We start from the raw sequence: 17646 nt of genomic DNA on the forward strand, positions 1-17646 counted from the left end.
TGAAATGCATGCAGTCCTATCTTCAAAGAAATTTTATTCTGATGTTCTGGAAATTGGAAAATGTTCAATGTGTCAATCTGTCAAACAGAAAGATATTTCACATAAATCATAGAATAAAAGATGTAATGAAATCTTACTTTTTACTTATGCACGAAGGAGTCGGTTGTTCTTGTGTCAACGGAACAAATTATAGATATTTATAGAAATTATCCCGGTACATGCACAGTCGTTACTTTGGAAGATGTCATATTTTGATATTTAACTAGTAAAATAATATCTGTATTAAAAATTAGGTGAGGATTTTGCATTGAGGTTTGGAAAACATAAACACTTTTTGGTTGACATAAAGAACATTCTCGGTTGATAGCAGTGAAACGTACATAATTTCTTAAGCTGGTGATACAGTCTGGGGTTGACCTGGGCCCTAGCCAACGTGCGTCTTCAGCTACCTTAATTTCCATAGTTAGCTGTCTGCAGTTTCGCACACCAGTTGGTTGAGGTCTTCTCCCACTTGCGAGCTCCACCATAGTCGGGGACATAATTTAATGCGCCGCCGTCCCTAGCCAATGGATTCGAATACCTTCCGGGCTTGAGCTTTGTAAGTCGTTGGACTTTTATTCTTTTACAGTTCGTACAGTTTGATGTTCAAATGGTAGACATGTGTATTCAAGAGGACACAAGCGTCCACAGGTTTTTTCTCAAAACCCACTTCTGTCTATCAACATATACTCTCACCTCCCGCCTCGGATACGGATAGATACAGCCTGCACGACACCACCTCCGACAATGGATTCAGGCTGATCAATTTCACTGCAGGGCGAGACGTTCTAGTAGCTAGAACTCAATTCACACATCTTAATATCCACAAGGGGACATAGAAATCTCCTGATCAATCAACCGTCAACCAGATTGACCACATTGCGATCGACGATAGACACACTTCCAGCATCATGGATGGCCGAACATTCCGAGGAACCAACATTAACTCATACCAGTACCTTGTTGTAGCCAAGGTATGGCCACGGATATCCCGATCGAAGCCAAAACAAGAAAGTACTGTGCGAAGTTTCTACGTTAGACGGGTACAATCGCAAGAGATTGCCATGTGTTTTTCCGATCGAGTCTCTAAAAACTTCTTAAGGAGTCATATGTTACCTGCACTAAGCATTGAAACCCAGTGGCAACATTGCCTTGCAGCCACCAGAGAGGCTGCCTCTGAAGTGCTAGGTTTCACATGACCACCATAGCGAAACGTCTGGTTTGACGACGAATGCAAGCAAACGCACGCAGCGAAACAACAGGCATACAAAACGGCCGACGCTGCATAAAAGGACTAGAGCTGCTTGTGAGCTCTACCAGCAGAAGAGGAGAGAGGAACACAGGCTTCTTAGATGGAAAAAAAGAGAGCATGAGAAGCGCACGTTCGAGGAGATAGAGGGATGTCACAACAGGAATGAGGTTCGTTAATTTTACCAAAAGGTACAAAAAACCTATCAAGGGCACCAGCGACAAACCGAAACCTGTATAGACGATCAGGGGAACGGACCACGACGAAGTGAAGATAGTTATATCTAAACTGAAGTCAAACAAAGCTGCTGAGGCTGACGGCATCGCTGCCGAACTATTTAAAGCAGAAGGCGAGAACTTGGTAAGAAGCATGCAGCAATTAATCTGCAAAATATGGTCGGAAGAAAGCATTGACGATGAGTGGAATTTGAGCATAGTGTGCCCGATACTTAAAAAAGGAGACCCTCTAAACTGCGCCAACTACAGAGGCATCAGTCTCCTTAACATTGCATATAAGATCCTCTCTGCCGTATTATGTGAACGTCTGAAGCCATTCGTCAACAACCTGATTGGTCCTTATGAGTGTGGCTTCAGAAGAGGAAATTCCACTATCGACCAAAAATTCACACTACGGCAGATCTTGGAAAAAACCCAGGAACTTCAAATCGATACCTACCATCTTTTAATCGATTTTAAAGCCGCGTATGACAGCATCTATAGGAAAGAGCTCTACCGAGCAATGTCTAGTTTTGGCATCCCTGTCAAACTTATCTGTTTATGCAGAATGACAAGGGAATATTCACGCCGCTCTATCAAGGTTGGAAAAGATCTAACCGATACATTTGATGTCAGAAAAGGTTGTAGACAAGTCGAAGCACTGTCATGCGACTTCTTCAACATCGTCTGGAAAGAATTGTGCAAAACTCGTCCGTCAACACTAGAGGAAAAACCTTTAAAGGTCTATCAAATTACTTGGATACGCAGATGATATTGACGAAATTGGAAGATCAGAGCGTGATGTCAGTTTAGCGTTTTTGAGCTTTGCGACTGAAGCGAAGAAGATGGGTTTAGTGGTCAATGAGGGTAAGACCAAGTATATACAAAAAAAAAAAAATTAGGTGGAACAACAGTCCATTAAGAACCAGGGCCTAGTGACTTACAAACCTCAACCATTTCTGTGTGCGAATAATGTTGTCAGAGATGGAAGGGACTTACAGTTTATATGCTGAATCCGAACGGCTAATTTGAGAAAGCACTTTTTCATGACAAGTATTACTCAATTCAATTTCTAGCAAGATTAAAAAAAAGTATATGCTGTCATCAAAAAAGGACATTGAATAACGACGTATTGGAAAAAACGTCACCATGGACAGCTATAATTTAGAAGTAGTTAAGGACTTTGTCTACCTAGTCACCGCTATTAACACAGACAACGACACCAGCGCTGAAATCAAACGAAGAATGACTCTTGCAAATCGCTGCTTCTTTGGACTTAGAAGGCAATTGAGAAGTAAAGTTCTCAATCGAGCATCTTAAATCACAATCTATAAGACACTCATCATCGCGGTTCTCATTTATGGTGCCGAGGCCTTGACCCTGTCAAAGAAAGATGAGAGCGTCTTGGAATGTTTCGAGAGAAAAATTCTTCGTCAGCTTCAGCAGTTTTGTTGGACTTCAAAGAAGTAAAACTAAAACTCCAAAAAACTTTGAAGTGTTGACGAAAACCAAGTTTTGTCGATTCCTCATGGAGCTTTGGAATAAGGCATCGGTGAGATGCATAGAGATTTAGGTCTTTAGGTGATCGTCTAACCAACATCGTATCTTCGCTAATTAATAATCAGGACTCTCATCAAAATGTCTCATTATTGTTAAAAAGCTTTTTAATAATGAAGCTTGGTCAACCGATCAATTATTAAAGATTTTTAACGAAAATATTTAATTTTTAAGAAGGCACAGGCAGGGCTACAAGTCAGACAAACAAAGCAACAATCGGTAGTAATTTTGCAAGAAGGATTTCCTGACTATTTGACTTTTCGAAGAGGTAGTCAAAACTGCCCAAGAGAGATCTTGATATTCAACACCTTTAGACTTTTTGTTTTGCGGCCACATAAAAGATAATGTTTATACCAAATGTGCCACAATAGATTGAATACCTTCGATATTGGCGGAATTACCTAATTGGTCATGGACAATTCAATTAGAAGGATGTGGTGTTGCAGCGGTAACAGTGGCAATCATTACGTTGATATCGATGTCTATTTTTAATGTAAACCTCTCTCTTTTTATGATGAAAAAACAAAAAAGTTTAAAAAGTTTCTTTTCTTCTAAAGTCTCTGAATCTTTCCATCGTCAATATTCTTTTTTATGAAACGTACACTGCGGCGTATGTGGAACTTTTTTCAATACAAAATTATGGGAGCATAAAGATTTTAAAAGAGATAAATGAGCAAAACAAAATATAAAATGAAAACAAATTGTTCGCGGATGAGTTAGTTGATATCCACACATTCTAATGGTGTTTAAATTTATCACAGGCTTGTGTGCCTCACATTCGGTTTAAAAAATCCAATTCCTCCTTTTGAATTTTTGTTTCAACCGCTTTTTGTGGGTTAATAGTGGAGGATGGTTTACAATATGAAAACTTTTTTGTTTTTAAATATTGAAGACACATTTTTCTTATTATCTCAACTGCCCTCACCAACTTTCCGTATGAATTGAAGGTCAAAGTTGAATGTAGACATTAGAGACTCGATGCACACAAATTCTCTATGAATTCACTATAAATTATTTCTCCCACGAAAATAGGTTCGCAAAAGTAGAAAATTGATTCAAAACACGTTTGATAAAAATTATACCCCATATTTCTGGTAAGTTCTAGACTTTATTTCCAATTCAGAAGAAAATAAAATGTTTCCGCTAACTAGTTCCTCTGGGTATAAAGATTTATATTCTGGTGCCACCTTTCTCATGTCCATGATTTGTATATTGCTCTGTTCTATTCACTTTATTTACATTTACAATTTGAATGTGCTGCAAATTCAGGACATACGACATTCCACCCATATCCTAAAAGTATGTTGACGCAATGGTATTCGAACGGGAATACATCGAACATATTGAAAGCGAATATGGTCCATTTCCGGTCCGAATGTCTTCTTAAAACATTTTCTTTCAATTTTTCCAAGTCATGTTTATTGATCGATAAGCAAGGACTGTATATATACTATATATTTTTCTAAGAAAGAAAAGTAATACGAAAATACGTTTCTATAAAAATCAACATTAAGGCAATAACGAGCTTGACAAGTACATATTTATTGAATGCCCTGTGGAGTATAAAAAGAACTTTGAGAAAATATATATTTTTACTTGTAGCAGGAAAAAAGGGTTTTCACGCTTTATTCCACATTCTTATTGAAAAGATTGCCGGTTGTCATTTTCTGTATAAAATACAGTAAAGCCTTGACAAAGACCTTATATGTTAGCATTCAACTTGTTTAACAAACCTATTCATAGTCTATCTTTTAAATATGGAGAATCATTTATTAACCGCACATCAAGAATATGGCAAATTTTACACAATTTGTTTACGCTTGAAACTTGAAGAATTATTTTCCTTTAGATTTAGATTTAGATTTAGATTTAGATTTAGATTTAGATTTAGATTTAGATTTAGATTTAGATTTAGATTTAGATTTAGATTTAGATTTAGATTTAGATTTAGATTTAGATTTAGATTTAGATTTAGATTTAGATTTAGATTTAGATTTAGATTTAGATTTAGATTTAGATTTAGATTTAGATTTAGATTTAGATTTAGATTTAGATTTAGATTTAGATTTAGATTTAGATTTAGATTTAGATTTAGATTTAGATTTAGATTTAGATTTAGATTTAGATTTAGATTTAGATTTAGATTTAGATTTAGATTTAGATTTAGATTTAGATTTAGATTTAGATTTAGATTTAGATTTAGATTTAGATTTAGATTTAGATTTAGATTTAGATTTAGATTTAGATTTAGATTTAGATTTAGATTTAGATTTAGATTTAGATTTAGATTTAGATTTAGATTTAGATTTAGATTTAGATTTAGATTTAGATTTAGATTTAGATTTAGATTTAGATTTAGATTTAGATTTAGATTTAGATTTAGATTTAGATTTAGATTTAGATTTAGATTTAGATTTAGATTTAGATTTAGATTTAGATTTAGATTTAGATTTAGATTTAGATTTAGATTTAGATTTAGATTTAGATTTAGATTTAGATTTAGATTTAGATTTAGATTTAGATTTAGATTTAGATTTAGATTTAGATTTAGATTTAGATTTAGATTTAGATTTAGATTTAGATTTAGATTTAGATTTAGATTTAGATTTAGATTTAGATTTAGATTTAGATTTAGATTTAGATTTAGATTTAGATTTAGATTTAGATTTAGATTTAGATTTAGATTTAGATTTAGATTTAGATTTAGATTTAGATTTAGATTTAGATTTAGATTTAGATTTAGATTTAGATTTAGATTTAGATTTAGATTTAGATTTAGATTTAGATTTAGATTTAGATTTAGATTTAGATTTAGATTTAGATTTAGATTTAGATTTAGATTTAGATTTAGATTTAGATTTAGATTTAGATTTAGATTTAGATTTAGATTTAGATTTAGATTTAGATTTAGATTTAGATTTAGATTTAGATTTAGATTTAGATTTAGATTTAGATTTAGATTTAGATTTAGATTTAGATTTAGATTTAGATTTAGATTTAGATTTAGATTTAGATTTAGATTTAGATTTAGATTTAGATTTAGATTTAGATTTAGATTTAGATTTAGATTTAGATTTAGATTTAGATTTAGATTTAGATTTAGATTTAGATTTAGATTTAGATTTAGATTTAGATTTAGATTTAGATTTAGATTTAGATTTAGATTTAGATTTAGATTTAGATTTAGATTTAGATTTAGATTTAGATTTAGATTTAGATTTAGATTTAGATTTAGATTTAGATTTAGATTTAGATTTAGATTTAGATTTAGATTTAGATTTAGATTTAGATTTAGATTTAGATTTAGATTTAGATTTAGATTTAGATTTAGATTTAGATTTAGATTTAGATTTAGATTTAGATTTAGATTTAGATTTAGATTTAGATTTAGATTTAGATTTAGATTTAAATTAAGATTTAGATTTAGATTTAGATTTAGATTTAGATTTAGATTTAGATTTAGATTTAGATTTAGATTTAGATTTAGATTTAGATTTAGATTTAGATTTAGATTTAGATTTAGATTTAGATTTAGATTTAGATTTAGATTTAGATTTAGATTTAGATTTAGATTTAGATTTAGATTTAGATTTAGATTTAGATTTAGATTTAGATTTAGATTTAGATTTAGATTTAGATTTAGATTTAGATTTAGATTTAGATTTAGATTTAGATTTAGATTTAGATTTAGATTTAGATTTAGATTTAGATTTAGATTTAGATTTAGATTTAGATTTAGATTTAGATTTAGATTTGGACTTAGATTAAGATTTAGAAAAGATAAGAAAGATGATAGACAAATTCAATAACTTTTGTAAGTTTGCCATCCGAATGACTTCATTACTTCTGTCTGGTAAAATCGACATCTACTGTACAGCAAGGATTCATTCATTTTTGTTTTAGTTATATTATGTACCGATTCCATTTACTCTCTGTTGCTTTTTTCTTTTTATTTTTGTTTCCTTGAAAAGGAATTCACATCCTTGAATGTCCGATGTTTCCTCTTCTAATAAACATTTGTTGTGTGAAAAATCAAAAAGGAAACCCTGCGGTATTGAAATTGTGTTGAATTTTTTAATGGCTATAATATGACAATAAATGAATACAAACAAAAAAGAAAACAAATATAAACCACCTTACTATGGGGTATTGGGTATAATTTAAGATCAAAGACTCCACTAGAATATTGACTTTAAATCTATGTGTCCTGTTAAAGTTTTTGAGTTTCTGCTGACCTTGGGTGTTTATTTATTTATTTTCTGATTTTTAAAACGATTTATATCTGTCTCTCCTGTAAAGATGTCCTTTTGTTGTATGTTTCCTTTAAAAATTATTGTTTTCTGTTCAATTTTCTTTTGTGTAATTTGATGAAGAAAATAACAACAACCAAAACAAAACCAATGGGGGAGTGTTTTATTTTTCTGATTGATGAATCGATATCAATCACTTATTGTAGATTGAAATATGAGACCGATAATATAAGACACAAAAAAGAAATAAACAAAATGGAAAGAATGTGTCCTTCGGCAAATGAGGTCGGTATATAAACTTATGTGGTTTTGTTTGTTTTGGACATTTACATTTTTCAATATGGGAAATGTCCTTAAACTTTTGTGGTATCTTTATGAGGAAAAGAAAAGTTGTTTGTTTTGTTTTTTTTTCTATCTAAATTAAGTTATTGAGAATAAAGAGAATGTGAACAATAACACACAATTAGAAGACACAAAACATCAATACGTACTTATAAAAGAGAAATAAAAAAGAAATTTTATTACAAAACATCCGCTGTGGGTCTACACTGCATAAAAGATGAGATTTTTCAATTAATCAATATTAGCTCATTTTTCAGTGAGTGTGATTAATAAGAACAAATTGCAATCCTTAAGTATATTGATTTATTTTCTTTATGTTTTGGAATTGTGGTTGTATTTTGATTTAAACAAAATGTATTTACTCCAGCTTTATAAGCCTCACCATAAGTTAAACTTAAAGGCTGATTGAAGCTCTTGTCAGTTGCCTGCTTCCATTTCCCAAGATGTTTATATCTGTAAGAAACTTACTTTTGAATAGCTGTATTTCATTTGAAAGTTCTCAATTTCAGAAAGATATATAATCCAACAACGCTTTAAAGTTATTCAGGTTTATTATGAAAATGAGCTTTGTGATTTTTCTAGTTCAATTTAATAGTCCAAATGCGAGTACAATCGGAAAAATCGTGCAAAATTTGAACTTACATCTTCTGTAAAAGGTGTGAAGACACCGTTCTCGTACAGCTCTGATTTCAGAAAATATTGCTGTTGTCCGCGATAGTGTGGCTGAAGAGCCGTAAACTTCAACTTGTCGTCGTTCCCCCAAAAATTGCACCCCTTACGCTTGTCGTTGATGAACATTATGCATAAAGACTTGCATTTACGCGCTTACAAGGTGCAATCAAGAACAAGAGCCTCTTGACAATCTCAAGTGTTATCAATGGTCACAATCATCTCCAGTGATGAGGTACATTTTTACATCAGTGGGTTCGTCAATAAACAAAATTGCCATTTTGGCAGTTTTTTGAAACGTCATTATCGGACCGTGTTTTTTTTTTCAAAATGAGGGTGTTCGGGCAGTTACTGTGAATGGAACTTTTTATGGCACTTGCTACACAACTAACGAAAAAAGAGGCTGGGATACGACCCACACTGATAACTTCCCATCTAGTCTATCTTGCTTAAAAGTTTGTAGGTTTTCGTGTTGGGTTAAAAAAGTTGTCAATTGAATTATTCTTAAAATTTTAAAACTACCGACAATATTTTACATATAAAGAAATAATTAAGTTTGAAAATCGAGTTTTGTTAAATAGATTTTTAGTCGAAAACATATTTTTACAAATTTTAGTAGCATTTTTTTTAAATGTTTACAAATTCGATGAATGAAATTAATTTGAGAAATTTTATTTTTTTATGAAAAAACCGACTGTTGGATTTTTATAAAAAATTACTAAATATCGAAAACAATATTTTCTGTGAAATAGAATAGTTTGAAAACAATATTTTTAACTTTTAAAAGCTTTTTGAGTCGTAAGTAAATGTTTATCAAGTTTTAGTATTGTTTTTTTTGTTAGCTTTTTATTTTTTTGTAAAAAAACTGTCGATTCGATTTTTCAGAAAATTGAAAACAATATTTGTTATAAGACAAAATTAGTTGGAAGCCAAAATCTCAAAGTTTTGAAAAGATATTTGAGTCGAAAATCAATTTTTACCAACATTGTCAATTCGATTTTTCTCAAAATTTTACCAGACGTTAAAATCGTTATTTTTTGTTGCGCAAAATTGTTTTGGAGATAAAATCATTTTGTATTCGTTAAATTTTCGAGGGTGACAATTTTTTTTCAGTTTGTTTCATTTATAAAAAAAACAGTTAATTGGATGTTATTTTTCAAATATATGTTGATTTGGTATCACGTTACAAAATATTATATAAAATTTAATTCAAGTCTAGCGTTTTTGGTTCGTAAGATATTTAAAGTTAACTAAAATTTTCATTTTTTTTTAAACTTCTAAGGTCAAAAAATCCCTCACTCAATTTTCAGTAAATTGGTCGTGCTGTACGTCCCGTTTTAAATACTCAGGCAAAATATTCCAACACAAATAATTGATTCAATCCAATCATCTGGACCCAAAGTGCCTACCTCGATCCCCACTCCTAATCCAATTAATGAATCACCATCCAAATCCAACACAACGAACTCATTAGCAAGTAAATCAACTCAAATAAAATCTAAAGAAACCAAAAACAATAATTCATTACATAAACCTCTCGTACTAACAAACTCAAACACAGAACAAACAACTAAGTCGGACTCTAAAAGCTCTTCATCTAACTCAAACTTAAACACAAACACTCAAACACATCTACCCAATACTAACTCAAACAATCAAATACATGCACCCTTCTCAAACCTAAAAACAAACAATCAAACACAACCATCCCACTCAAACCCCATCAACTACATTACAACACACAAAAAAGTACCTCTATCAGATGATAGTAAACCACTCATTCAAAATGAGAATGACACTCATACCGACATAATTCAAGATGTCGATATGTAAAAATAATTCTGGTCACCAATTAACCGACTCTGCTGGTCTGGAATTGAACCGTCCATGCTCTCTAGTGAGCATGGATGATTCAACATCAGGGCAGCGGAGTCAAAATCTTAACAACCTAAACAACTCTAACCCAATAACCACTCAACAAAATACAAACAGTATATCACCAATATCTGCAAATCATAATAACTCAAACTCAACAAATCACTCTTTTATTGCCCCACGTAATAAAAGATCGTGCAGTCAACCTAAACAAAATAAAGCTCTCAGTATTCTACAATGGAATATAAAAGGTTTTTTAAATAACTTTGACGAGCTTAATATTTTGATCAAAGAGCACAATCCAAGCATAATCTCGGTCCAAGAGACCCACTGCCCTTTCAACTCTACCCCGATTGTTCCTAAAAATTACGTTGGATATTTTGAAAATACCCCCATCAACACGACATCAAAACAGGGCATAGGTATTCTAGTAAGAAAAGACATTCCACATAAAATTCTCCCTTTGAACTCAAACTTTCAAGTTCTTGCCTGCGAAATCCAAATTAATGTAAAAATAACCTATATTGGTATTTACCTCCCACCACATGAAAATTTCCAAGAAAGCGATCTAAATAACATCGTAAATCAAACTAACTCCCCTCTAATTTTTGGCGGTGACGTCAATTCTTGGAGTGTGCTCTGGGGGTCTCCGGTTACAAACCCTAGGGGTGCAGTTTTTGAAGATTTCCTTCTAAATTCCAACCTCATATTATTAAACGATGGTTCACCAACTCATCTTTCGACGCACAACACGTTCACCCATGTTGACATAACTTGTTGCTCTCCTGAATTAATTCCAAAAACCACTTGGAAGACGTTAGACGATCTTCATAACAGCGATCACTTCCCCATTATAACATCAATAATTGGACATGAAAATGCAAAAAACATATCTCATCCAAAATATAAAACTGACTTTGCCAACTGGCCTTTATTCAAAACAAAAACAGTTGAATACCTAACAGATAAACCACCGACCACAATTACCAACAAGGAAGCTGCGTTGATACAAAGAGCTATTAGAACAGCCGCAAACCACTCAATCCCCCAAACTCACCCTATCATTAAAGAAAGCAACAGACGAGTTGTCCCATGGTGGAATTCTGAACTTTCTGCTCTTCGCAAAGATAAAATGTTAACCCTTAAAGAATTCCAAAAGCGACCTACCCAAAGCAACCTAATACAATATAAAAAAGCAAATGCAAAATTTCGCAGGTTGCTTAAAGACAGTAAAGCAAAAAGCTTTTCCGATTTTACAGCTAGTATAAATCCACATTCATCCCCTGCCAAAATTTGGCAAAACATTCGCTGCCTGACTGGACATTCTACAGGGCTGAATATCAAAAGTATTAGATCATCGGACAACATAATCACAGACCCAGTTCAAATTTGTAACGTATTTGCCCAAAACTGGTCGCAATTCTCAAATGATTCAAACTTTAATTCCGATTTCATTGAAGCTAAAATTGATATTCTCAATTATCCTGTGCCGCAACATGCAACTAATCCATCAGCTAGACGAATTGAGGAACCGATATCGTTTATCGAATTGGAAACTTGTTTGAGCAAATTAAAAGGTAAAACACCAGGTAGGGACCGGATATCTTATCCAATGATAAAAAATCTGCCGACTGAAATCAAAATAAGACTAATCAAATTATATAATAATATTTTTGACTCTGCGATTATTCCCCAATTCTGGAAAACAGCCACATTACTCCCCATCCCAAAGCCAAACAAAGACAGAAGTTTAGTTGAAAGTCATCGCCCAATATCCTTGATTCCCTGCATGTCCAAAATATTAGAAAAAATGATAGCCAAACGCCTTCTCTGGTTTATCGAAACTAAGAAATTGATCTCTCCTAATCAAGTTGCCTTCAAAGCGAATAGAGGTTGTATTGACGCTCATCTTCATATTGATTATTACATCGCAAAAGCATTATCTGCAAAAAACCACGTCTCAGTCCTTTCCTTAGATTTTGAAAAAAGCATTTGACAGAATTGGTATACATATTGTCTTGAAAAAACTAAAAGAATGGGGTGTTGGTAAAAAAATGTATGGGTATGTAAAAGCCTATCTAAGTAATAGAAAATTTTACACAAAAATAAATAACCACTACTCCAAACTATACCCCCTATTCAACGGCATCCCTCAAGGATCACCTTTATCGGTTGTCCTTTTTATTATAGCTTTTGATGACATCTCTAGAATTTTAATTAGACACAAATCTTTGGATTTTTGCCTTTATGCAGATGATATTTACATTCTTTCCAAGATAAATGATTTGAACACATGCAAAAACCTTTTTAAAAATGCTCTAAACGATATCCTAGATTGGACAGTACTCTCTGGCGCAAAACTTTCCATAAATAAGTGTAAAACACTTCATGTCTGCCGTAAACGTGAATGTCCACAATTAATCTTAAACATTAATAATATACAAATTGTAAATGTTGATAACTTAAACATACTAGGTATTATTTTTAATAAGAAATATAATTGGAATCAACATTGTATAGAGCTTAAAAAGGCTATAGCTGCAAGAACTAACATTATTAAATATCTAGGTAGCAAAAAAAGTAGTACACATATTAACACCTTATCATCGATCACAAAAATGTTAGTCTTAAGTAAAATAGATTATGGTTTATTTATATATGGTAACTGCCCAAAAACAACTTTAAATATCATCAAACCAACATATCACCAAGCTGCGAGGAGAAGCATCAACGCCTTTCCTACAACCCCGATAAAAAACATCTTAGCAGAAGCAGGACTTCCCACCATCGAAGAAAGAAGAGACACAATTACATTGAAGCTAACGGCCAAGTTGGCTTTTTCCAAAAACTCGGTAATTGATAAGGACATCAGACAATCGAAATCCCATAAATTAAGAAAACGAATCCCATCCGCAATAAGAAATATCCTCGACAAATCTTCGCAGATGGATCTCCCAACCAATCGACCACACAACGTGGTATCAACCTACCCTCCCTGGGCTATAAATCCACAATCAACCATAATGACACTAGCAGATTATAAAAAATCTAGCACAAGCGATTCTACATACCGTACTTTGTTCAATAGCATTTCCTCCGACCTGCGATCGGATGGATGGAACCTTATATTTACCGACGGCTCAAAAACACCAAAAAACACAACATTCGCCGTTACACTCGAAGAGGGATCCATCCTTTGCGTTGGAAAGCTTCCTGAATTTGTATCCATCTTTACAGCTGAAGCTTTTGCCATATCACAAGCTGTAAAACAAGCCCTGAATCGACATGGAAAACATATAATTTGCTCCGATAGTAACTCTGTCCTCAAAGCTGTCAATAACCCTAACAACAACACAGAACTCATAGTCGACATCCGAAATAAACTGATCAAATCACCAAACAAACTGAAATTAATGTGGGTCCCTGGGCACTCCTGCATTCAGGGAAATGAATACGCCGACCACGAAGCTAACCTAGCTCAAAATGAGCCACTGCTACTATTCAACATCTACACCAAATCTGATATAAAAAATGAGATAAACAAAAAACTCAAATCTCATCAGCTTCTTGAATGGAACTCTTACCACCACCATTACAGTAAGATTAACTGCGATAGATACCCCCCAAAGTATCCCACCAACATCTCAAAAATTAAGATTTCAAACTTCGTTCGACTTCGTCTTGGCCACATCAATGCTACCCACCAACATCTACTAAAAAAAAACAACATACCGATTTGCCCTACCTGCAACGTAAGATTGGACCTACCACATATCCTCGAAAATTGTGCAGTTACTAAACCTATCGCTCTCAAAATATTTAAAAACACAAATATTTATGAAATACTAAAAAATCCAAATTCTGATAATATAGAAAAAATAAACCAGTTTCTATCAATTACTAAAATTAGTATATAAGTTTATATCTTTATTTAAGAGCTAATAGTCTCTGCAGCTAGGCTCATTAATTTTGATTATTACCATGTAATTTTAATTATTTGTTAATAAGATATAATAATAATAATAATAAATTAAATCGCAGTTCAAAAAGTTCAAAAGGTACGATAACTTCGGATCATAAGCAAGACTTGCAGTAAGATGATTCAGAGACTATACGATCACTCGCTTCAAATTTCTACATAGCTTCACCACTTTTAATGCGATTCATTATCATAAATGGCACATCTTGAACTAATATAATGACAGTGGAATTTGACAGGTATCAAATGTCAGTGCTACCAACATGAAATAACAAATTAAATAGTCTTGTACTTCAAAATATAGGTTTACATTGATCAGGGTCTGGCGACATAAGGGACTTGAAATTAAGGCAAGTTTTAAGCATCTGATTGGCCAACTACCAAAAAGTCGTCTTCCAATTAAAATTAATTCCACTAATGTCGAAATGACAGCTTATCATAGTTCTTAATTCAACTGAGAGCTGAACTTTATTACACTGTGATTTATTTATTTTCTACTTGATGTTTTATGTAAAAGGATTCTTTGTCAAATTGAATAAAAAATAAATTATATTTCTTTAAAATACAAAACTCAAGTCGAGATGAAATTGTAACTGAAAGGTGTTCTGTAGACAATTAAGTTTGTGGTAGTGTTTGCCACGTTCAACTGAAGGAAGAGGTTGGTAATGTAAAGTTCAGATTATGACACTTAATAAACTTACTAGTTGCCTTGGTCTTACGAAGTCAGTTGACTGCAAATGAAGTCCGTTATGCTGTCTGAAACTCCTCATTGATTTTCGAATCAAAATATCCTGAGGTATTTACTTCAAAATGATTTCATCTGAAACAAAATATTGGTGAAAACTTTTGGTAACATTTTTAGTTTTTTTATTTCAAAAAATAAAATCTCATAATATTTGGTTTGACTTTGCGAGTATCTCGACAGAAAAATTTCAGCTTATGAAACAAATATTTTTTTTTTGAATGTGGCTTATTCCAAAAAAAAATGATTTTAAAGGTCACCAATAGGATGTACCTAATCAACATGGTTCGCATCCCAACCAAATGTTAAAATTGAAAACAAAAATCTAATATTGTGTAAATGTACCCGCATTACCCTTATGTTGTTTTTGACACATCCAGTTGCTTCCAGGAAGTCAAAATTATTTAGGTACAAAGGTACCATTTTTACGAATTTTTATCTCGCCCAGATATTGTCTTCATTAAACCCTGCTGCTAAAATAATTTAAAAATAAAAAAAATCCGGGTTCAATATTTAATATCCTTAATTACCCTTTCCAGTTTGTTAAACTTCCCCCAATATAAAAAGTAAAAGAGAAAAAAACCCCTTCAAATGTTTTCTCTTTTACATATTTTTTAAAATCAAAAAAATATTAAACATCGACAGTTGACTGAACACCATCGTTTGATAGAATTTCACCTTGAGGGTATTCTATCCTGTCCTGTCCTATCCCATACCTCATACCCCATACTCTATACCCTATACCCTACTCCATATACAATGTATAACAATGTGTAAAAAAAATGTTCAAAGAAATCCCCGATAAATAAAAAATGAAGCATTATTTTCAGCGTTTGTGAAGCCACCCTTTAAGTTTGCCAATTACGCCCGAAACTCATTTCAATTTTTCTTTGTTTATTTTTTGAGTTTTATTTTCAGCTGCAAAAGCGACAAGCAAAAATATCTGTTGAAAAAAACACACAAATCTCGAAACAGACACAAAATAAAAATAAAAATAACAAAAAGAAACAAACAACTAAAAAAGAGTAAGCGGAAAAAATTCAAACAAACGGAAGGAGTCCATATTGTACATTGTTAGGGCGGGCGAAAGCTTACACTTTTGTTTCTCCCGTTTTTTCGTCTATTTTTTGTTGTTTTTGTTCTTCTTTACCACGTTTTTGTCGTAGGTATTTCTTTTTCCACTTGTCAGCCATAATCGGTAAGGAAGTTTGTGAGTAGGTAAGGCAGGAGTAACTCGCTCTGTACGACGATGTTTTTGTTTTTGCACTTCGCCATGTAGGGGTATTAATGGCGCTCGCAGGGATATTAAATTGAACGGAATGATTTCGTTTATAATATTTTCCGTGACAGGAAACGGATCTAAATGGTGATTCCATTATTATTAATGTGATTGTGGCAGGTAAAGACAGCAATGGTAGGTACTGAACTCAGACTGCGAAGGTCGTCGAGCAGTGGCAACAAACGAGGGGACGATGATATGTTAAAATTGCCTTTATTTTACTGCTACATCGGGTATTATTTTGTTTCACATACAAAACCCACATGTGTGGTGGGTTTAGGTGTAGGCTGTGGCAGTGGCGTTAGCGGTAGCGGTGGCGCCCGGCAAGGGATTTGAATTTAAATTTAAATACTGAGGCTGGGATTGTTTTAAATTTTAATTCAATACATAGAAACACACACAAGCCCTAAAAACTCCAATAAATATGTACACCTGCCATACCTGCCTCTGAGGCTAAGAGAATTCTTGTAAATTGGATTTGATTGGATTTAAGGGAAGCCAATTATTAATCGAGTAAGTGGTTAAGTTGGGGTGAAAATTTGTTTTGTCTGCGGATTGTTTATTCATGCCTAGAGGATAAGCCTATTTTATGTTGCTATTATTTATTTAAATAAACTGTTAATTAATAGACAGAGGCATGTGCATAAAAACATGTAAACGAGTATAGATTCAAATTGTATAGACATTTATTTTTGTTTTGTAAAATGTTTTTTGAAAACTATTGCAAATCCTCTTGCATGCTAATTTTGTAAAGGTTAAAATATTGCAGTTAATTCCGGTTTTTGGTATAATATTTATGCATATGCAATAATCTAGTTGTGCAAATGTCATAAGCTTTATCCTCTGCTAAATAAAAACATTTAGGTAGGCATATAATAAATTAGATATAACGTTTTAAATTTAATTAAAATGGATTATTGGTAATAACTTTATGCTTTTGACTTTTGACATCAGAGGAAAGTGAAAAACTAATTTACTGATGAAATTAATAAAATCATAATTTATTGAATTCAAAATGTATTATTTATTGGGCTATAGAAAGAGTTTTTTTTGTTTATATGTATATATGTGGATGAATTTTGTTTTGATGGTATGCAAATGATTGAAAAGAATCCCTTAACTTCCATAAAAAATATAAAATATTGGTTAAATATTCCAAGCAAAAATTGCTTAGATTGTAGTTATTAAAGAAGGCTTAGACCATTATTCATCATAGCAATAAATGAAGAAGTTGTATAATTCAATATTTTGAACAAGTATATCCGAAATAAAAAAATAAAAAGAAATACTACTAAACCTTATATAAAATATATAATTCGGACATATGAGTAAAGTTAAGCTTAACTTAGTTTATGCTCAAATATTTACTATAAAATAAAAGATTTGTTTTCGATATATCTTTTCAGTTTAAGGGAGCTAGCATCAGACTTGTATAAAAATGAATATCTTC

At 32.3% G+C, this 17646-nt stretch overlaps 1 protein-coding gene across 2 annotated transcripts in view; it reads right to left on the reverse strand.

The window, feature by feature from the left end:
• The window catches only part of LOC129940526 (tyramine/octopamine receptor), a 239966-nt gene that overhangs the window by 30671 nt on the left and 191649 nt on the right, over positions 1-17646 (reverse strand). The window contains exon 3 of one of the 2 annotated variants that reach the window (XM_056048890.1): positions 14877-14995. The exons of the other annotated variant lie outside the window; for it this stretch is intronic. The gene's annotated coding sequence lies outside the window, so the exon portion shown is untranslated. The remainder of the gene's footprint in view (positions 1-14876; positions 14996-17646) is intronic. 2 annotated transcript variants of the gene reach the window in all.

Source organism: Eupeodes corollae, chromosome 1, assembly GCF_945859685.1.
Source record: "Eupeodes corollae chromosome 1, idEupCoro1.1, whole genome shotgun sequence".
NCBI classification, from domain to species: domain Eukaryota; kingdom Metazoa; phylum Arthropoda; class Insecta; order Diptera; family Syrphidae; genus Eupeodes; species Eupeodes corollae.